This window comes from Bemisia tabaci, chromosome 1, assembly GCF_918797505.1.
Source record: "Bemisia tabaci chromosome 1, PGI_BMITA_v3".
Taxonomy (NCBI): Eukaryota; Metazoa; Arthropoda; class Insecta; order Hemiptera; family Aleyrodidae; genus Bemisia; species Bemisia tabaci.
Genome location: NC_092793.1, coordinates 85,145,723 through 85,169,385, shown reverse-complemented (window position 1 = coordinate 85,169,385; position 23,663 = coordinate 85,145,723). Strand labels below are relative to the sequence as shown.

The 23,663-nt window shown below is 36.3% G+C and overlaps 1 protein-coding gene across 1 annotated transcript in view; it reads right to left on the bottom strand.

Moving 5' to 3' along the window:
• Positions 1-23,663, bottom strand: part of LOC109033309 (proteasome adapter and scaffold protein ECM29) — a 480,922-nt gene that overhangs the window by 142,872 nt on the left and 314,387 nt on the right. The window lies entirely within an intron of this gene.

Genomic DNA, 23,663 nt, shown 5'->3' with positions numbered 1-23,663 from the left:
ACCGAGTTTCAGGCGAATCCATCGGCAAAAAGTCGAAGTTGCCAATTGTTGACCATTTTGAACTTTAATCGGCGGCCATTTTGAAAAATTAGGGTTTGTTTAAAAATCTAACGTCGAATTCGTTCTTCTCGGGTCAAGATACCTCCAGATACCGAATTTCAGGTGAATCCATTGGCAAAAAATCGAGTCTGTCAAATTTTCGGCCACTTTGAGCCTAAACCGGCGGCCATTTTAAAGAATTAGGGTTTTTTAAAAATCTAACGTCAAATTCGTTTTTTTGGTGCCAAAATGCCCCCAGATACCGAGTTTCAAGCAAATCCATGTGCAAATAGCAGAGGTGCCAATTTTCGGTCATTTTGAACTTTGACCGGCCGCCATTTTGAACTTTGACCGGCCGCCATTTTGAAACGGTTTGAGGTAATGACTTCGGAATTGCGCGAAAAAATTTCTTTTTTTATGCTCTTTCGAACGAGGTATCACAAAGGGGGTCTTCCCATTTGAAAAAAAAAGTTAGGGTCCGTAACCCCCCCCAAAATTTTGGGGGGTCAAAAAGTAGCTCCCTTTGATCTAGGAACACCCTCCAAGTTTCAAATCTCTACCACAATTAGGTCAAAAGTTAGAGGGGGGGAGGGGACTATTCGAACACCCTGTATGAAGGATCTTTTTAATTCGAAAAATGTCGTAGATCTGGTGTAGATTTTCCATAACTAAGAAGGTGTTCATTAGTTCATGATAATATCCGGCCATTTTTTAAAATTTTGACCCCCCTGCTCTGCCCTACATGCAGACATTTCTAATTTAATTTTTGGTTTGTGAAATATGAAATGTTGATGATATATGGAAAACGGGAAACCAAAAAGTAACTTGAACTGAAAGGACGACACTATGTTGAGAAGAGTTAACACTGTATTGTGAGAAGATGTTTGGGTTGCCTTTAATTAATATGATGAGTTTAATAGAAATTTATGATGGAATGAAATGAACTGCAACCAAAACAACTTTCACCTTCTTACCTAATTTATTCTAGATAAGGAATTCAAGGGAAATTAAATGAAGAGTCGGACTCAGTACGTTTGAAGTCTTTCGGCTATGTATATTGAGGAAAATAACAGATTTAGTATTACAGATATTACAAGATAAATGAAGTTACAATTAATGAATTTTACAGATAAATTGGTTACGGAAATTTTAGTATGAAAGTTGGAGTGGAAAAATTGGTAGAGGAAAGATATGGGAAATAATGAAGGATTTTTAGGATGATGAGATGTTTTACCTTAGCGCACCATAAACTGAAGATGTTGAAGTTTTGCGTGTAACGTACGCGGCCGGATTTGCGTGTAACGAACGCTGTCGAATTTGCGTGTAACGTACGCGTCCGAATGTAACTTACGTGTTACCACCGAATTAACACTTAACGCGTGTAAAACGAAGTGAGTGTAAAGTACTCGGACTATTTGTGTTGTACGTAACACCGTCGAGGTTTGAGTTGTAACGAAACTCCGTCGCAGTCACTAAATTGTAACCGGAGCCTTAACGAGACTCAATCGAAACCACTAAATTGTGGCATAGTGCTTGAGGGCACAACCCTGGGTTTGGAGCAGAGATGCTTTAAGCAAGAAGGATAAAATAAGATTGAGTCAAGAGCGCATCGAGATTTGCTGAGGACATCTCGGACGCTTGACAGCGCAGGACATGAATTCGACATCGCATGAAGAATTTCGGCGCCTACGTTATTGATTTGAGGTGACTCATCAAGAAAGGCGAGGGAAAGAATTCAGTTAGCAACAGAGACTTCGGTTAGCAACAGAATTATTGACCTCACACCTCCGGGGCCAAAGAAAAAGTATGAAGTACTTTTCAAAATTGATGGCGAGGGCATAAAATGCACAAGCATCGTGTGTTATGTAGAGGAAGTCGACATAACAACTTAAGAGGTAGGCGCAAAGGGTGAATGGGGAAGGTGGGCGGGGGGGAGGGTGTGAGTGAGTGGAAGAGTAGGTGAGACTGGTTGACAAAACGTGGGGAGGGGTGTGGCGTGAGAAACGTGGATCCAATAATGAGCAAGGGTAGGGTGTAACAATGGCGTAGAACAGGGGTCGTGGAAGCAATTGGAGGAATAATGGGGGAGGGACTCAGCGAAATGGCGGAAGGACAAAATGTAGTAACCAATACAATGCGTAGAGACAAGATGCAGTAACCAATACAATGATGAAAATAGGTCGAAACAAGGAAGAAATACAAATGACAGTTAGTTGAAAAATCGGCAAGAGGGAAGTTAAATATAAATGCATTTTTGACAAAACTGTGAAGAAAGTAGAAGTGAATAAAGTATTAAGTAAAATGTAGAATAAAATGACAGTAATTTTAGAAGTAACTTCAAACGTTATAAGGGTATATGAGAATAATGGTGGGTATTAGTAGTGAATAAAATAGTGTAATTATGAGATATAAGGAGTTAAGATATAAGAGTAATGCGAATTAATTTATAAGTAATGACACAAGGAGTACACAAGAAAAGTAGTAGGAAATTAATAGATATATATGTTAAAGAATAAATTAGAAGGAAAACATTATAAGTATGTAAGATATTGATAAAAATAAGGTAGAAGGGAGAATAAAATAGTTATATCGAAGAGTAAGGTATAAGTGCCTCAGCCAGTCGGTAGGGCTGCAATTTTACGATAGATCACAGGAGATGATGAACAAGGGATAAATAGAATATGGAGAGTAAATGCAAGGTGAAATAATGTGATAAATAAGGGGATACATAGAAGATAATTATGCATATTTGTAAAGATATGACAAATCTTGGATTTACAGTAAAATATATTGAAGGACACATGATAATTACATAAGGAAAAATGGGTAAGTGAGTAAAGGGTAGCAATACAATGTATAGGGAAGTACATAGAAGGGAAGTTAGAGTAAATGCATAGAGGTGTACATAAGCATATGTAAGAAATTTAGATGGGTAAATGTAAATTTTTAGAGTAATTTATAGACGATACAGAGGAGTGTAGATGTAACAATGAAAATATGAGTAGCTATGTGTAAAAAGCAGAGGGAAGAGATGTAATAAGAGTAAGTATAGAGGCGTAGATAGGTATATATGAGTATCCTATAAGTTAAGGGAAGTTACAGCGAAAAGGGGGGAGAAAAAGAATAAAAATTAAGGATATAGACTACATAGCTTAGGGATTGCGGATAAATTTAATAGGGGGGAGGGTGCAATGAGAGTATGTACAAATGTAGATATGCATATATGAGATATTTGGTGAAAGAAGGAGATTATGACAACTAAAGAAGTATAAATATGCGAATATAGACTATATAGACTTAAAGATACGCCAATAAATAAGATAGGGGAGGGGGGGGTACAACGAGAGTATTATAGTTAAGCATATATGAGTTCTTGTTAAATGAAAGAAATGTTGACACCAAGAGAAGTAGAAATATAAGAATATAGACTATATAGACTTAAAGATATGCCAATAAATAATATAGGGGAGGGGGGGGGGTACAATGAGAGTATTATAGTTAAGCATATATGAGATATTGTTAAATGAAAGAAATGTTGACACCAAGAGAAGTATAAATATAAGAATATAGACTATATAGACTTAAAGATATGCCAATAAATAATATAGGGGAGGGGGGGGGGGTACAATGAGAGTGTTATAGTTAAGCATATATGAGATTCTTGTTAAATGAAAGAAATGTTGACACCAAGAGAAGTATAAATATAAGAATATAGACTATATAAGCTTAAAAATACGTTGACAAATTATATAGAGGAGGGGGGGGGGTACAATGAGAGTATATACAAAATGCAATTAGGCATATATGAAATGTTTGTTAAATGAAGAGGGATTTGATACTAAAGGAGTATAAACATAAGAATATATACTATATACGCTTAAAAATACGCTAATAAATAAAATAGGGGAGGGGGGGTACAATGAGAGTATGTATAAAATGTAGATAAGGGGCATACAGTGGTAAAGAATAAGTAAAATTAGACGGCAGTATGTAAGTATAGAGTACAGAAGAATATGAGACTAGAATGTGCAAGCAAGTTTTAGGACGAACAGATACATGAAGATTATATATAGGGAGTAAATAGACATATATAGAGTATAGAAGAGGGTAATAGTAAAAATTCGCAGTACAAATGAGAAAGCAAAATGGGAAGAGAAAATAAGCATAAAATAAGTAAATATAATAGTAGATAGGTGGGTAGAAGGGTCTTACAGTAGCTAATATGAGTGAACATGAATATATGAGTAAGTAGATAGGTGCATATAAGGGTCATGATACAGGTAAGTGGTCATACATGAATAAATACGTAAAATAGAGTATACAGAGTTAAAAGTTACAGCAAAAATTGAGGTAATTTAAGAGTAGGTGTAGATAGACATATATAGGTGACATAGAAGTAATTAAAGTGCATGTACATTATAAGTAAGGGGAATATGCATATAAGGGTTAAAATATATAAGAAGCATGTACAAGGAGTGGTGATTATATGAGTGAATAACATCGAAGTGAGGTGAGAAATGAGTGAGTGACATAAAGGTGTTCATGTGGGGATTGGGATGGGGTCAGTGTGCTGAATGTCAAAGATGGTGCTAAAATAAAAGGGAGTTGTAAGATCAAATAGCCAGTCTAAATTGGGTTGGGTCCTAAGTTTAAGTTCTCGTTTTAGGAACATGAAGGACAGTGACGGAACTGCCGGATTAAGAGGGGAGTAAACTGATTCGTTTGAGGAGGGCGAGTGACTTAGGTTGTTACATAAATTAAGAGATAGGGAGGAATTGTATGAATATGGTTTGGGAGGAATATATCGATGTAAATCTAAGTATGTATGGGTGTGCACAGATATGTAATCTTTGGAGGTGGTTTGCCAATCAGTGTAGTCGCTTAAATAAAGCCAATATAGCTTAAATAGAAATGGTGCTTGTAAGTTATTCAAAACATAATATTCACTTTTATAGTATAAAAGTTGAGCAATTAATTTATTTCTGTAAGTTGAGAACAAAAGGATTTTTACGAATATAAGAGATAATTTTATGAATCCAATGCTGCGGAATGGCTAAATCATGCGTTAGGAGGTGAAAGACATATGAAGACTCATAATTTTCGAGAGCTGATGAGAAATGTGCTTCTAAAACTCTGTGGTCATAACACCATGTGTCAGTGTGTAAGATAAGTTTCTTACAGTTAAGAAATTGACATTGATTGAATATTTCAGGTTCGTCCCACATCTGAAAGATAGAAGTGGAGGTTAGATAACAAGAATGAGGGTGAATGGAATGACAGTTGCAGGGGCTGCATGTGCAGCAGGGAGACGAAAGTGCAATAAAAACGTCGTAAAATTGGTGAACAGAACGATGCGCTTAAATGAGAAGGGGGTTAGTACAAGAAGTTGCCAAATGGGCAGGAAAATTCCACGGATTACAAGGTTACGAGTTACAGATGGGACAAGAATTTGTGGTATGAGTAAAAGTTATGACGTAGTAGTTTTGAAAATTTTTCTTAATCAGTAAGGAATTTGGGAAACTCCATAATTGATAAGCAGGATGTGTGATTAGTGATACTAATTTAGCTTGAAGTATTTGTTTGTAAAGAAAATATGAATGTTGGAATTCTAACACAAGTGTAGTACAAAAATTCTCGTTTAAAAGACTGTTTTTCACAAGAAAAATATTTAAGAGAAAATTTTCAAGAGATTCATTAAATTCTATGTTGTTTTCACAGAGACACATAGAAATTTTAAAATTAGCATCTGCTTTGAAAGATAGTTGTAGGGAAGGTTTGTTTTCGTGTAGAACGTTGATAGTGTTAGCCGTAAGTAAGCATGACAATGTCGGATTTTCTGACAAAATTCTGATGCTTCTATCAAAAATTGTATGTTGAAAGGACGGATCAGTTGGTGGGAAGCGAATTTCTATTTTGACAGGCGGAATGTTGTGATTTACGTCGAATAAGTTGAAGATCAAGTCTAAATGATAATTGACAAAGCGTTTGGATTGCATGATTTTAGATGCACAGGAATCTGGAAGGATTTTGAAAGAGAAAAAAAAAGGTTACAAAGGCGAAATGAGTGTAACATAGCGTGAATAAAAGGTAATGAAAGGATTGCACAAATTATGAATACAATAGGTGAACAGTAGAAATTGTAGCGTCGGCGAACAGAAGAGAAATGGGAAAGAGAAAAAAAAGAGAAAGTTTATAAGACTGAAAGAAGATAAATATGTGATAGATGTGACTACATTGCAGTTACAAGGGAAAATGATCCAGGGGGAGTGAGGTGGGGTGTTGACACATTTATGTGTTTGAGGAATAATTGTTAGAGCAAAGTGAATTTGGCAACCATGGAACAGAAAAAAAATCGGACATGAAGTGAGTTAGGGGACTTAGATTCTGGGCGTACGTGATAAGTTATTTTGTTTTTTTGTTTTGTTTTTGTTTTTACACTCAACTCACTCTTTTCGTTTCATTTTTTTTTTTTTTTTTTTTTTTTTTTTTTTTTTTATTTATTTATTTATTTATTTATTACAACACATAGGAAAAAATTACACAAGTGGAAAGGAAGAAAAAGATGCCCCCCAAATAGAAAAATGAAGAAAAAGATACAATAAAACTTAAAACTAAACAATGATAAAATTACACAAATAGATATTTGATTGAAGTTAAGATTGAAGTTTCGACGTCTTCTTCTCTGTGTCGTCGTGTAGAGTTGGTGTGGATCTGATATAATATATCAGATTCACAGAGGGAAAGGAGTCTGCGCTCGAAATCCTCATCTGATTCGTAAGGGGACTTAGGTAGAGGGTAGGTGAATTCCGTTTGCGTCTTGATGAAGAGGGCCGCGTCCGGTGTTCTGTAAGTTAGCAGGTACTCCATATAAAACGATTTCAAAATTTGCAAATACAAGGATTCACGAGATGATCGAAGTTTTTGTTCGGCCAGATACGTTTGGTAAACTGCGTCTGTCACTACGGTGTGTAGTTTGTGGATTGATGGGTTTATTAGTTGAAGAATTGGGATGTCATCCCAAAACTGTGTGGTTGAAACTAATGTGTCCATGGTTGTATTTTGTGGACTTGGAGTAATGAACGAAAAGTGGAGAATGTTCGTAGCACAGGGTTTGAGAGCAGAATGAGGCTCTTGTTGGGTTCTGGTGGCGTCGTTGGATTCTGGTGGCGATTCGAACAATTTGACGGCAGGAGGAAGGGGTGGACAAGGAAGGTTAGAGGCTGTGATTGGTTGAAATTGTGAAAGGGAATGAATATGGGCAATGTATTAATGTGGTGGTATGAGGAGGAGGAGAAATGGAGGGTGTAGGATGCGCTTAGGAAGATTGAGACAATAGATGCAGATTGGAATTTATGACTGTGTGAGTGACGAATGAATGGGATGAGGGTAAATTGAGAGGAAGATAGGAAAAAAAAATCAATAGTTGAGTTGGCGGGGGAGGTAGAAGGTTAAAGTTATGTTATACAAAATTTTGAAGGAAGGAAGTTAGCAGATGTTAATAGTTTTAAGGTAAAAATTAAACATGAATTTTATGTTCAAGGGTATTTAAAATTTCTAAATTTTGTTGAAGTTGGTCCTTTTGTGAAAATTTGACTTTAGTCCAGGGCCAAAATAGGGGAATGTTTTCACGAGCTTGGCGAAAGAGGCTATAAGTTAGTGGGAGATTATTAGTAATGGCATGAAGGAATAATCTTTCAACTTCTGTAGCATAATCATGGAAATTTGCAGAACATTTTTCCTCTAAAAATGCGATGTGGTTATGGTGTGTGAAGATTTGTTTCCAATTTGACAGAGAAAAATCATTTGTTAAAAATGGTATGCAGCATTCGTCAGAAGTAAGGTTGAAATTTTGAATAGAAGAATCCATAGACGTTAACTGTTTAATCGAGATTATAGGGGGTGGGGAAGGGGGGAAGTATCGCGGGTTGTAATGTGAGTTCAAGTGAAGGATGGGTACGATCGATCACGAAGTTTACTGATAAAAAGATAGTGGAGTTATGATTAAGTATAAAATTACCTTTTTTAACCAAAAAGTTGGTAACTAGAAGGTCTTCACTAAAAACGGAAACAATTATTGTAAAAATTGTGTTTCTTAAAATTTTGCAGTTAAGGGAGTTACTAAAAATAGTAAAATTTGTGTGAAAAAATTGTGATGGCAGACGAGAATATTTAAGTGTTAAAATGTCTCTTACAAAATTAAGCAGAAAGGAATTTTGTAGATGTTTGGGGATAGTAAAGAAAGAAAAATGTAGAATTGGAGAGTTTCGGAGGGTTATTTGAAAAACTAAAAGTCCTGAGGCTGTAAGGGAAATCCAATTTTCAGTAGTATCAAGTGTCAATGCTTCGTTCCACTGTGTGACATTACAACATTTGGTGACAATTTCTGAGTAAAATAATTGATTTTCAAATGGTAGGGAGATGGAAACTATAAGAGAGGGTTGCAGGTATCCAATTTTTATTCTCTCGAGAATTAGATCTAAGTGGTAAAGGATAAATTCCATAGAAATCATTGCAAGGGATATAGGCTTTTAAGTATTGAGTGTTGGATCAGTTAAATTTGAGTTTGTCGAGTGATGTAAGAGAGAAATATTGTCGTAAGTATTTGTAATGATAAAATCAATGACTAGGCTAAATTCGGTGACATTGGTCATTAAATAGAGTTTGCCATCGTAAATTAGAAGGGATTCTACACTTTTTTGATACGGAAGGGTTGAGTTACACAATTCGTAAATTTTGCTTCGCATGTAAGAGCAATTTTTTGCGGAAGCAATTATCGAAAAATAGGTGCAAAATTGATTTGAAAGGGGAAGGGCGCGTTTGTAGTGAAGGATTGAGCTTAGAAAGTCTAAAACTTGTTTATCACTGCATTGATTAAAATAGCATATGGTAACTTCAGAAGAGGACATATTAAAATTGTAAGTGTAGGGTCATATCAGGTAGTTTTAAAATTACTTATGGATGCTGAAAGTAAGTTCTTCGGCTTCTGTTACCATTAGTTCAATAGAAAATATTGGTGGGCCTTGAGGTTTTGAAATTCTGATTGTGCTTAGCTTCGGTTGAAAGTTGAATTCAATACTATGATTTGAGTCCGATTTCAATTCTGGATATAAGGAAAGAATAATAATTGCAATTTCGTTTTGTGGTCCCCAGGCGTAGAAGAAAACTGGGGTGGGTGATTCAAGTGATTTTAATCTGCCAATCTCGTAGAGGACTGCGGAAAGGATAATATTTTTAGGAGTTATTGGTTTGGTTGGAAGTACATCCGCCGGGGCTGTAGGAACAGCTAGGTCCATTCTGAAATAAAGGGAAAGGGACGGGGAATTATTATACATTTGTGGGTTTGCAGACAAACTTTGGATAGAGTGTTGGCGATTCTGATATTAGGTTTTCTGTTTGTTTATGGACTGGAGAATCAAATGTGATGGAGTTGAATGGCTCTTGGGTTTGTAATTCATAAGGTGGGCAAGAAATTGTTGTGGAATTTTTGCGTGTTTTGAATTTTCTGTGGTGATCATGAACTAGATAATGTGACAAACTGTCGCAACAGCATGCGAACATTTGCCAACTATAGCCAAAAATTTCATGGAGCATTTTGCCTACGAAAAATACATCAAATAGGGCTTTTATAAATTTTCCTACGCAGAATATTCCAAGAAAGCCTGAAGTAACAACTCCAAAATCTGTGAAAATTCCCCAGATTTTTCTAGTTGTCTTTTGAATGATTGTGTCAAGAGAGGCTTGAGTGAGGAAATTTTCATAATGAATTTGGTGTGGTTGGGGGAGGCCCATGGCTTGTCTGATGATTGAGGAGGTTGCTGCTTGACTTTCTAAAGGAAAAGAAATTCGTCTCTGAAATGTTTCTAAATCTTCTCTGGTGAAAATTCCAGCATCAAACATATTTTTAGGGGATTCATAAGTCCAGTTAATGAATGGAGTGGCTTCTAAGAGTGAAGGCTCTTTCGTTTCTACAAAATGGGGAGTAGCTGCTACCCAGACACCATTAATCTGGAATTTTACTGGAGTTTGGTGTGAACAGTCTTGGATGGTGCCCATTTGCTTTAGTATTCTAGTTCTAGGAGTAAGAAACATCGAGACATTGTTATAAAAGACTGGGATTTCAGTGTAACAGTGGTCTGTCGACCGTAATAAAACAGGGACAGGGGTGCATTTAATGAGGTATGCAACTTCTCCTGAAGTAACGCTATAATAACCGGCGCCGCCGCCTCTTAAAAAGGCAAAGCCTTCTGGATTACTTATTGCCATCATAATCTCATGTTCCAAAATTTGCCTGTCTTGTTTACAACTAAGGGCTATCAAACTATCATGCAATGCGTACAGCGAGGAAGCTAAATGCGACTCGAGAAATTGAAATTTGAAATTAACGTATGTAAGTAGATCTGCTGAAATTATCTGATTTGAATTTTTTACAAATGGGTAGCCAAATTCGGATTTTTCTAAAATGAAAAATCTATTGTGTTCTGTGGTAAAGGCTTCATAAAGGCAAACACGAGTTTTCTTTAATGCTTTTAAACTGAATGCATGTTTATCTGAATTCACTAAATAAATTGTTGGGGAATCGTGATTTTGAGTTGTAAGAGTGACAGCTTTACCCTCATAAAGGACAGTGTAAAATGAAGAAGAGCAGTGGTCTTGTTGGAGACTGATGTCCCAAAAAGTTGGTCCGCGGATTGTATCAAAACAAGTTCCTTTTGAAAAGACACATTTTGTGCCAGTGGGTAGGTAAATTTCGTCTGTCTTAGAATTGAATTTAGCTAGAGATTTATATAAGGTAATTTCGATGTTTGCATTTACAACTACGTTTGAATAAGTTCCGAATTGATCTGAATAATATCCTCCAGTGCAATCACTTGTGCCTTCAATGGACCCTGCTAAAAGCACAGGTCTAGACGTGACACCGTTGACTATTAGAGAGTTCATTGTCCCATAATCACTATAAGTTTGGGTTTCTATAATGTATTTACATTTTTCAAGGGTCATATCGGCATAAAAGGAAGCAAAAGAATTTGGGACTGCCTGCATGTCATTAAAGGTACTACATTTTGAGACAAAACGTTCCACAAGAATTTTACATGAAATAGTGTTCAGTTCGATGTCTTCATTTTGTTGAACTATTTGTATTTCCACGGTTTTATTGATTGGTCCTCCGTAAGATTTTTTGCATTCTTTTACCTCGTTTAAAGAAATTTCAACCACACTACTTGGATTTTCTGTGCAGTCAAAGCCTGTTAAGGATGGATGAAGAAAGGACATTGCTAGCGTTGAGTCGAGTAAGCAAAGTGATCCCAAAAGTATAAGAATCATTTTAAAGTGAGATGTAACGTCTGTAACAGAAAAACAGACGTCACGATTTATTTTTGGGGAGAAGATAAGTGGAGAGAGTGGGGAAGGGGGGGGTAAGTGGACTCTTTGGATTAAGTATAATGAATGAACTTGATTATACATGGTTTGCTGTTTAAATTGCGGGGGAATGTATAACAAGATAATTGTGAAATGGAGTAAATATATGTGAGAATTTAAGGTGAGATTTGGAAACAGTGGAGTGACGGGGACGGACGCTTGACAGCAGTGGTGACAGTTGTCGGTTAGTATTGATTGGGAGTTGACAGGAGGGAGGTTTAAATACCGAATAATTTTATGACTGCAATAAAAGTGTTTTGCTCGCGCGTGGTAACTGAAATAGGGAGGTGAACTAGGGAGGAGGGGGGTTGCTAAGGTCAGGAGAGATTGGAGTATTGATTAGTCTGTGCTTGACGAGGAAGAATAGGAGAGGAGTGAAATGGTATGTAAAAGTTAGGTTTCTACATCGTCGATTTCATCGACATCTGGAGGAATGGCGTCTAAATATTTCTCCGGGTCGTAGAAATCTGAATTTACTATTTCAGTTGGTTGGGTTTGCGGTAAAATGGATTTTCTGTACAGTGTAGGGTCAAAAAATCTCCTGAGGTGTTCAGCGTGCGCTGTTTCAGATTTAGAATTAGGGTCTAATGGATTTTCAGAAATTACGTAAATATTCTCAGTTAAAATTTGGGTAATTGTATATGGTCCAAAGTTTTTGTAAAACAGTTTAGAAGTATGTCCTAGCTTTTTGACCGGTTTAGCGATTAGAACTTTTTCTCCGATCATAAATTTAAGGGGTTTTCTGTTTTCATTCATTTTTAGCTTCATATATTTTTGAGCTTTTTCAATAGTTTTTAGTACATCTTTTCGGACAGTGTCTAAAACTTGGAGACGGTCAAAGTTGATATCATAAATATAAGGATCGCGAAGTTCTGGGGCTGGTATAAGTATGGGATGTTGGCCAAAGGCTAGAAAATAGGGTGAGACTCTAGTAGTCTTATGTGGTGTCATATTATAAGCCGAAACTGCTGGAATGACAAATTTGGCCCAAGTTTTGGGGTTATTCTGGACATAGGCTCTTAAAGTATTTTGCAAGGTATGAAATTGTCTCTCACATATACCTTGAACTGTGGGGTTATAGAAGGGACTAAGTCGATGGTTTACTCCTAACAATTTTAGAAATTCTTTCATTGAACCTTCAACAAATTGGGGGCCATTATCTGATTTTAGGGTATGAGGGATACCAAAAATAGCAAATGTCTCAAATAAATATCTACCTATTGTTAATGAAGTTGCATTCTGTAAGCATTTTGCAACCCAGAAGCGTGAATAAGCGCATTTTAATGAAATTACCCATTTATAGCCATGACCAGGGAGGTATTCGTCACCAGACGAGGGGTTGTAAGGGCCTGCCAGGTCCATAATCACAGTTTTCCAAAATACTGGGTCAACATGTGTTGGCTCACGCAAGCCTTGTTTAGCTCCAGTTGGAAGTTTGGCTTTTTGACAAAAGACGCAAGATTTACAATAATTTTTGCAGTCGCTTACTTTGGTTGGCCAGTCATAATCATGTAATTTACTTAGTGTTCGATCAAAGCCGCTATGACTGCCAGTGAAAGGGAGATCGTGTGCAGAAGACAAGAAAAAGTATCGGAGGGAGTTGGGGATCATTAATAAGGGTTTATTAGTAGAAGAAATCCGGTAAAGTAGTCCGTTTTTTAATTCATAATTTTTAATTCTGCGTTTTAATTTATAGGAAATATGATTTGGAGATTTAAGAGCTTTGATAATGTCTCTATAATTTGGGTCATTGAATTGAAATTTTGGAAAATTTGAAGGTAAAATACTCGAATTATTAGGATCCAAAGTTGAATTATCTGTAAATAATGTGTCTAAATTTAAGTCTTCGAGGTCGTGTGTAAGGGAAAATGTAGGTGGTGTAGCTGGTTTAATGGGGGTATTATGAGTGGTTGAAGCTTCTGTTGCGAGTCGTTTTAAATCATGGCATCTAGGAGACCTACGTAGTTCTGTATGGTGTATTGTATTTGTAGGAGGAGAATAGGAAGGATCCATATCTGTCATTGTTCCTACATCTTTAGTTAATGGCTCTTCAGGTTCATCATCTTCATACAGTCGGGAAAGTGTGTCTGGTCCGCTGTTGAGTCTACCCTTTCTATAGACAATTTCATAGGAAAAATCAGAAAGTTTTAGGAGCATTTTATCTAGGAAAGTGCTTCCAGTGCGTTTAGTTTTTGTCAAAAATATTAATGGTCTATGGTCACTGACAATTGTAATGTGCTTTAAATAGATGTAATTTCTATACCTAGAAGTATAGTAAACTATACTGTATAATTCCTTTTCACTTACACTGAGGCGTCTCTGTTGAATGGATGTTAATTTCTTTGATCCGTAAGCAACAGGATGAATTTTTCCGTCTGGTTTTTTAACGCTTAAAATTCCAGATATACCTGAATAGCTTGCGTCCGTGAACAAGAATATGTCCAGGTGTGGGTCAAAATGAGCCAGACATGGCTCCGTACATAATTTTTCTTTACAAAGTTTGAATGCTTTTTCTGCTTGCTCATTCCATTGAAACTTTTTGGTGGTTTTCTTTATTAAATCATACATAGGTGCCAAAATTAAACTTAATTTAGGTATATGTTTTGCATAATAATTACAAAGTCCTGCGAATTTTCGAATTTGTTTTTGTGTTTTTGGGGTAGGGAACTCTTTTATAATTTGTACTCGAGAAGGGTCTGGTTGGATGCCTTCTCTAGTAATCAGAAATCCAAAAACTGTTGCGTGATCGTAGAAGAAAGTGCATTTTTTGGGATTAATTTTTAGGTTATATGTCCGTAATATTTCAAAGGCTTTTCGTAATTTTTGTAGGTGGTGTTCAAAGGCGTTTGTAGAGTCTTGGGGGGTTGCATAAGCTCCAGGGGTACTGAGCTGTAAGTCATCAAAATAAACATTAATTTCTGGCATTTGCCTGAAGGCATTGGACATAAGTCTCATGGCAATTGCAGGTCCGCTATTAATACCATTAGGTAAGACTAAAAATTTATAAGTTCCTTGGCTAGTGCTAAAAGCAAGTAGTTTTCCTAGTTCTTCTTGAATGGGAATTTGATGGTAAAAAGATATTAGATCAATATTAGTATGGTGTTGAGAATTACGAAAATTTAGCAGCAATTCTTCAATTTTTGGTATTTCGAAGCGTAATAAGCCTAAATTTTCATTGACTTTTCTGAAATTTATTGCTACCCGGAATTGAGTTGGGTCAATTTCACCTTTAATGCCCGCTGCTTTGTCTAATTCACATAGTTTCTTACGTACTAGTATTAAGGGACTCGAATATTGACTATCAAGTGTTTCCTCAATTGCTCCTTGCTTTAAAAGTTCAGTCACATGGCTGTTAATAATTTGTCGTTCACCCTCAGAAACTCGATATGGAGCTTGATAGCAAGGACTGTGATTTAAAATGGGAACAGTTTGTGGTGGAAATTTTGCTTTTCCGGCTTGAAATTGGGATTTGTCCCAAATAAAAGTATCGGAAAATTCTGTAATAAGATCCAAAACTTTAGATCGTTCATCTGCTGAAAGTTGAGTTCCTATCAGACAACAGTCTGGAGTGAGTACAGAAGGGGTTAAATGCTTAAAAAGCAGTTCTTTGGGCTGATTTGAGTCATTTGTTAAGAGGTTAAGTTTCATATGTCCTATTTTTGTGTAAGGATAAATGTGTTTAGTATTGTCGCTGGGGTTTACAACTGATATGGAATGGATTTCAGACAGACTTGTAGAGAGTAGGTGTAAATTTAATTTATGAAGCGAGGCAGAAGGTTGGATAATGACAGGGAATTGTGGCTGAAAATTTGACCATAGAACTGGTACAGTTTCTTGACTGTGTGGTGGAATGTTAGTAAAATGTTGGGCATAAGCTGAATTAGTAAGTCGTAAGTTAGGTTGTGGAGTAATGTGAAAAATAAAATTTGCATCCTCTTCTAGAGAGTTATTAAAAATTGCATTAATGGCAATTATGCCCTGACAATTTGAATCATTGTCTTGAATTTGTTTGGCTAGAGGGCGAATGGACCCGAAAATTTTTGTTACGAAATTTTCTTTGGAGATTGGATTGATGAAAATTGCATAATTTTGTTTAAAATTCATACTTTCTACATGACAGTATAGGAAATCTGTTCCTAAAATTACTGGGACTGTTAGAGTCTCTGATACAAGAAAATTGTGGACAAATTTCACGTCATTAATGGAAAATTGCATGGTTACAATACCAATGATTTGAAGGGCACTCGTATTGGCTGTTGCCAAACAAATGTCTGTTTTTGGAGTGATATTTCTTTGTCCTATTTCAGATAGGTGAATTATACTGCAATCTGCCCCATTGTCCAAAAGACAAAATTTGTCTAACCCATCAATTTTTACTTTAATTTGAACGCCTGTTGACTGGGAGGCTAGATTAATTTTTGCAGGATCAATTTCTAATTCTTGAAATTTTACTTTACGACTTTTTAAGTTTGGTTGTACGGTGGCTGGTGTGTTTGGTCTTTTAAATTTTTCAGAATAGGGGTCAATATCTTGACCTACCCAAAGATTTGACCCGTGTCTTTGAGCAGGATCTAGTTTGGGGAGTGATTTGAGAAATTGGCTTGATTACATTGAATAGGCGAATGAGAACGAGAGTTAGGTCTATTTGAAGTATTATTGTAGGTATTTGACCTGTTGGGTTGGGGGGGAGTTCTATCTCTAGAGGTATTTCTAAAATTTGGGTTTCTTGAAGGTGATCGGCTGGGATATGGTTGTTGAGCATTTCTATTAGTGTCGTAATTGCGGGGAGATTGATTTTGATAACCAGAATTATAAGGGGAAGAAGGTCTGTTGTTGTAAGGATTACTATAATTATTGTTAGAGTAATTTTGTGGGTGGTACCTTTGCTGTCGGTTAGGCGAAATGAAATTGGTTCTATTATTATTATTAGAATAGTTATGGTTTTGGTCTCTGTCTCGGGATCTGTTGGACCTATTATAATAATTATCATTTCTGTTATAATTATTGTTATATCTGTCTTGGGCTTGTGAGTTGTCAATGTAGTATTGATTAGAGGAAGTTCGATTGTTGTTTCTATCGACACGGTCTCTAGATCTAGGTCTGTGGGAGGAATATGGATCATTTCTGTAAGGCGAAGGTGATCGTTGACGGTTAGTATAATTGTGGTCATTCCTGTAGTAGTCAGGATTTGGGGAGGGTGAATGGGTGCGTCTATATTGATTATTCTGGTCTCTGTCAACGAAGCCTTGTTGCCGAGTAGGGTGGTGTGATATGTAGTTTACCGAATCTTTATTTTGAATAACTGAGTTGCTTAATTCCTTGATGTCTGTTTGTAGGGTTTTTAACAAGTTTACTAAGGTATCTGATTTTTCGGTTGGTTTAGTATCTTTGTCAGATTGTGAGTCGTCTGTATTTAGTATGGTTTTGTCAGTTAAGCTTTGATTTAGTAAGTAATCTCTGACTTCTAATACTTTTACACCTTCACGTAATTGTGCAAGAGTTTTGACTTCTTTAAGGAGTAAATCTTTAGCTATGTCTCTCCGTAAGCCTTTAAGACAGTGGGTAACTATTTTCTCTTCTGGCATTTTTGGGTCACATTTTTTAGCTAATCGTTCTACTGAAATTAGGTAATCTTCAACAGTTTGATTGATACCTTGTTTCATGTTAGTTAATTCAATTTCAAGTTTTGTAGCACGTTGTACAGGTGCAAAAACACGTAAAAGTTCCTCTTTAGCGGTCTCAAAAGTTAAAGCTGTTCCTATGGATTCATCCAGGGCTTTAATATATTTTTGAGCAGTTCCAGTCAGGTAGTTTTCTAAAAGGTCAACTTTTTCAGTTTCAGTCCAATTATTAACTCTAGCGGCTTTATCATAAGAATTTAGAAAGTCGTGGATATCCTCTTTTGGTTTTCCGCCAAATTTTTCTGGCTCAAATAAGGGACGTTTTGAAGTGGATTTAAGTTGCCATTTTTGGTTAGGGTCAGGAATGGCATTAAGCATGTTAAATGGGGAGTTAAAGGGTGGGTGAAGTTTAGGTTTAAACGTGTGGAAGGTACGTTTCACACTTCTAGGACTTTGTGATCTCGAATGTAACTCTGAGTGGGGAGGTGTTGGGGAGTCATGTCGTTGTCTTGTAAAAAGGTTAAGGGAATCGTTAAGTTCTTTAGTAAATGAGTCGTCGTCATAAGAAGGATCTAGGATGGCGATGTTTTTTTGGCTATATTCTTCGTTTAATATTTCAACGAGTTTTTGCTTGGCTACTGTGCTATTTTTGAAATTATAGGGGATATTTCTGATTCCAAATTCATGAATTAGGCGAGCTTTATTAAATTTACCTATATTTGCATATCTGCCATGCTCGTCAAATTCTAATTCGGTCGGTTCCTTTTTGTATTTATCACAAGTAATTTGGACTTCTTTATCTAAGTCGATAGAGGAAAATACAAATTCTTCTTGCGGAAGTGTTAAATTTAACTTAGTTTTTATGTAAGAAATGATTTCTTCTGTTCCAAGGGAAGTCAAAAGTTCTAAAATATAGGAGATTTTCACTAGTCTATTGACTTTGATGATGTCAGGATATTTTTGACGTAAAAGTTCAAAAAAGTTGTCCACCAAAATTTCTATTGGACCAGTAGAAAATGTTAGGGTAATTAGAATTGTATCAGACATTTTGAAGGGAGTCACCAAGTGAGGATAGTCACAAAAAGGATAGAGAAGCTTACTAAAAGCACTTACGTCACACTTGAAAGTACTGAAGGATCACACAACACAAAATTCAAAAGTAATTGAAGAGCATGCAGGGGTGATTATAGTAAGAGGATTATTGAGTACTTTGTTTTTTAAGGCGATCTCTCTGTTTTTTGGAGGGGCGACGTTGTTTCAGATTAACGTAACGTACAGAATGTTGAATGAAAGTTGTAGTATGATTTTGTGAGGGTTTAAATTCTATTTGGATGTGCACTGGTAAGTTATTTGTATCGGCTACTTTTTGACAATAATCAAAAATCTCAGTGGCTGAAGAAAATGAAGGGGGAGATAAATTGTTCGGCCATTTTATATGGGGGATTTCCGCCATTTTAGATTTGTCATTAATCGGCTAAAATCAAATAATATGATAGATAGAGAATAAAGATAAAATAGAGGAGAGTTTGAAAAAGTAAAATTTAAGCAGAAGGACTCAATGTAATTAAGGTTATGGTGAATCGTTTGTGGGATTTTTAGAATTACTGCCAGTTGGGGAGTCGGCCGGTACTATTTCAGTGGTAGAACTTTGTCTAATACGATTTTCAGTTTTTGTCGCAGACAAAGCTTTTAAATGGTTGTATTGTCTACTGACAATTGAGTGGTGCTTTTCTACTAAAGTATTGAGTTTAATCAAATTTTTCTCAGCTTGTTTATACGAGCCATGTAGTTCTCTTAATGTAGATGTAACAGTAACGAGGGATTCGCGAAGAATTTTATTAGTTTTACTGATAGTTTCTGCAATAGAAGCGTTTGGGGTAGTCATAAGTAGGTATTAAATTTAGGCTCTGATAAAGAGGGTAATGAAATTTAATTGTAGTAGAATTAGGTAGAGTAAGGGGGTACTTTAAATTAAATTTAATTAGAAGTGGATGGAGTACTTGTAGAAAGTTTTGGATCAGAATTTTGTTGTACTTTATTTACTGTCTTTTTTGCAGCTAATCTTAGTCTTTTATTTCGGCGACTGCCGATTTTGGTCGAAAGAGCTGATTTTAGATTGGATTCTGTGTTTTGATTTTTCTTTTGTGATTGATGCGCTTCTACTATACTACACAGTCTGTTAAAAGTACTATCAATTTGTTTATCTATTTCTTCTACTTCCACTATAGTTGTAATTATGTCGTCAAGAGTTTCATGACAAATAAGGTCGATATCACTGTCGCTTATTTCGGTAAGGTTTGTTGTTGTAGTCATTAAATAGCCAAATGTTAGGCGGAAAGGGAATGAAGTGATAAAGAAATTTTGTCAATTAAAACGAAGAAAGAGAGAGTGGAAAAGAAGAGAAGAAGAGAAAAAAAAAATTATTTGTCTTGTCGCCCGCAGATTTAATGTGTCAGAATTCAGATCTCTTGGTCAAATGGCTCCAATTAAGGGTCACTGTCAATCAAAATGAGAATACTTTATTCGTCTTGGTAATAGTTGTAAATGTCTGAACTTAGGTAGTTTGGCTAATGAACGCCAGTTAAGGGATACTGTCAGCCAACGTAGTATACCTTTGTTCGTCTTGGTAGTAGTTAAAATGTCTGAACTCAGGTAGTTTGGCTAATGAACGCCAGCTAAGGGTTACTGTCAGCTAGGGTGGAGCGTTTTTGGGCTTTTTTTTTTATTTTGAAAATGGACATAGTACAGTAGTTGTGAAATGGTCTAAAAGTAACGCCTGAATTTTCCTGAATTTTTTCGTCAACGTTTAGGCCTCCCGGATTGACGTTGACGTCAAAATTAGCGGAAAATCCGGGTTTTTTGACGATAACTTGGCAACAATGGCAAATACGACAAAAATGCATAGAATCAGAGTTGTTGGAAATTAAATTTCCAACAAATCACTTTCTTATAGTTTTTTCTGTAAGTGCAACCGTTTTAGTGTAAAATTCGAAAACCCGTATTTTTCCGGAAATTTGGCACAAATTATCGTTTAGTCCGGGAGAAATACGGTAGAAATACGGGAGGAAAAGAGCTAACTCGGAACAAATTGCGTGATAGACTTTTCCTACAAGAATACCATCATCGGGTTGGCCTGAATAACACAAAACATACAAAATGTTTTCCACGGCTCCACCACGGACCACCCCTTAAAATTCCTAAAATTCAAAAAGGCGGCCGTGTTTAGATTATCAAGCATCAAGGTAATTTAAAATGTGCATCTCGTGTGGTATGAGGTGTCGTTTCCTATGTCTTTTTAGTCGTAAATTTCAAATATAGTGTTAAAAAAAGCCCCTGGTCAAACGGGGTGCATCAAATCCAGGACGGCGTGGCGGCCAACTTTGAACGGCAGGAGGGTATATTTGTCCCATATGCCCTCACATTCCCCCTTGATAGTTCGTTCTAGTACCACTTCTTCGCGCAATAAGTCAAGTGAGGCATTAGTTCCTTAAAGAATATCGACAGCGAAATTCCCAATTTAAAATGTGCATCTCGTGTGGTATGAGGTGTCGTTTCCTATGTCTTTTTAGTCGTAAATTTCAAATATAGTGTTAAAAAAAGCCCCTGGTCAAACGGGGTGCATCAAATCCAGGACGGCGCGGCTGCCAACTTTGAACGGCGGGAGGGTAGCTTATAAAGTTTGATTAGTGTATTACATTTTAAATTGAAAGAAAGGTAACGATCTCTGGATAATATTGGTTTAGCATTTTGATTAGAGGTTCAAAATTAAATTGTCTTTTATAAGACCTCATCTATGATCCGATGAATGACACCTGGTCAGTAGGCGTAAAACTGGCAATCCAGGCCGAATTCGCAGGTTACTAGAGTTTAAGATGCCACAATGTTTGCGGTAAATTTAGATAATTTTGTTCGTAAATTTTAAAGTACAACAGAAAATGCCTCATAATCGTGCGGGATCTCCCGATTATGGGATAAGTGGATGACTTCTAAATGTGAAGGACATAACAGAAAATTTCAAAAAGTGATATTAAAAAATCTTTGAAATAAATCTAAAAGTTTTCTTAAATGTTTACAATTAATATTACTCCTTAATAAGAGCTGAAATCGAGGATGGTGACTATCTCCATTTGAAGAATCAATAAAACGACACTACAAAATAAATGTACAATTCAAAGAGAGACTGCTGAATAAGCGATATTTACATGCAATTGAGTTACCTATTTCTAAAAGAAAAAGAATGAAAAAATGAAAACATTGATGATTCATACCACCGGACGATGTTCCTCAGTATATTTTTTGAAGAGTGGTGTCGTCAACTTTTGATTTCAGAGAAAATTGATTTTTTTCTTTTATTTCGCCATGATTCTCACGTGGCCTAATTTGCTTAATTCACATTTCGAATAAAAAGAGTCTTGGTTCTCGGGGGGAATAAAAGGATTTTAAACGCGGATATTACTTACACGGAAATCGGTACCTTATTTTCGAAGATGTATAATAAGACATATTTTAATATAAGACGTAATGCTAAAAGAAACTATGTTGCACGCAAACACCGTTCAGATATTGCCTTCCGGCATTATACCTACACCTCTGGTTAACATCACTGCCTTTTACAGGCAGTCATCGTGGATTTGAGACACCCTGTTTGACCATTCATTTTCCACTTAATTTTTTACATCACATTTTACCAAAATTACACAGGGAATAATATGTTCACATCACTCATTGCGTCATTATTTAACTTGCTTAAGTCCTCCCACCCTTCAAACTTATCAGTCTTCTTTTAGTTTTGTGCAGCCCGATTAACCAGGTGGTATTCATCACGTCACACTGGAAATCTACGACCAAAATTACGATGAAACAACCAAAGCATGTATCGGTTTGCGTTGTTGCAGAATTCTTGGAATTTTCAAATATTGCAAACGAGATACCTGGTTTGGGAATTTCGCTGTCGATATTCTTTAAGGAACTAATGCCTCACTTGACTTATTGCGCGAAGAAGTGGTACTAGAACGAACTATCAAGGGGGAATGTGAGGGCATATGGGACAAATATACCCTCCTGCCGTTCAAAGTTGGCCGCCACGCCGTCCTGGATTTGATGCACCCCGTTTGACCAGGGGCTTTTTTTAACACTATATTTGAAATTTACGACTAAAAAGACATAGGAAACGACACCTCATACCACACGAGATGCACATTTTAAATTACCTTGATGCTTGATAATCTAAACACGGCCGCCTTTTTGAATTTTAGGAATTTTAAGGGGTGGTCCGTGGTGGAGCCGTGGAAAACATTTTGTATGTTTTGTGTTATTCAGGCCAACCCGATGATGGTATTCTTGTAGGAAAAGTCTATCACGCAATTTGTTCCGAGTTAGCTCTTTTCCTCCCGTATTTCTACCGTATTTCTCCCGGACTAAACGATAATTTAAAACGGTTGCACTTACAGAAAAAACTATAAGAAAGTGATTTGTTGGAAATTTAATTTCCAACAACTCTGATTCTATGCATTTTTGTCGTATTTGCCATTGTTGCCAAGTTATCGTCAAAAAACCCGGATTTTCCGCTAATTTTGACGTCAACGTCAATCCGGGAGGCCTAAACGTTGACGAAAAAATTCAGGAAAATTCAGGCGTTACTTTTAGACCATTTCACAACTACTGTACTATGTCCATTTTCAAAATAAAAAAAAAGCCCAAAAACGCTCCACCCTACTGTCAGCCAACGTAGTATACCTTTGTTCGTCTTGGTAGTAGTTAAAATGTCTGAACTCAGGTAGTTTGGCTAATGAACGCCAGCTAAGGGTTACTGTCAGCCAACGTAGTATACCTTTGTTCGTCTTGGTAGTAGTTAAAATGTCTGAACTCAGGTAGTTTGGCTAATGAACGCCAGCTAAGGGTTACTTTCAACCAACGTAGTATACCTTTGTTCGTCTTGGTAGTAGTTAAAATGTCTGAACTTGGGTAGTTTGGTTAATGAACGCCAGCTAAGGGTTACTTTCAACCAACGTAGTATACCTTTGTTCGTCTTGGTAGTAGTTAAAATGTCTGAACTTGGGTAGTTTGGTTAATGAACGCCAGCTAAGGGTTACTTTCAACCAACGTAGTATACCTTTGTTCGTCTTGGAAGTAGTTAAAATGTCTGAACTTGGGTAGTTTGGTTAATGAACGCCAGCTAAGGGTTACTTTCAACCAACGTAGTATACCTTTGTTCGGTAAGAGTCAGTTTTGTCAGGAATCAGGTTGAGAAAAAGAAGTATGCAAAATAACTGGCTCGGGGCTAGTTTCGTCTATTTCAGGATTAAATTAATAATCAAGAAAATCATGGACAGTACTTGTCGCGTTCTGAATGGAGCAGAACCAACTTTCCCATAAACCCTGGTGAGGTGGGTATTTTACAAAATTCTGAGAAATGAAAAAAAAGTAAATTAAAATTGGTCAGTGTTGGTAATTAAGTAATAGAGTAATAAAAGTTAAAAAGTGTAAAAGTTCAAGAGTTTGAGAGAAAGAAAGGAAAGGAAAAAAAAAATTGTGTAAGATAGCTGGCTCGGGGCTAGTTTCGTCTATTTCAGGATTAAATTAATA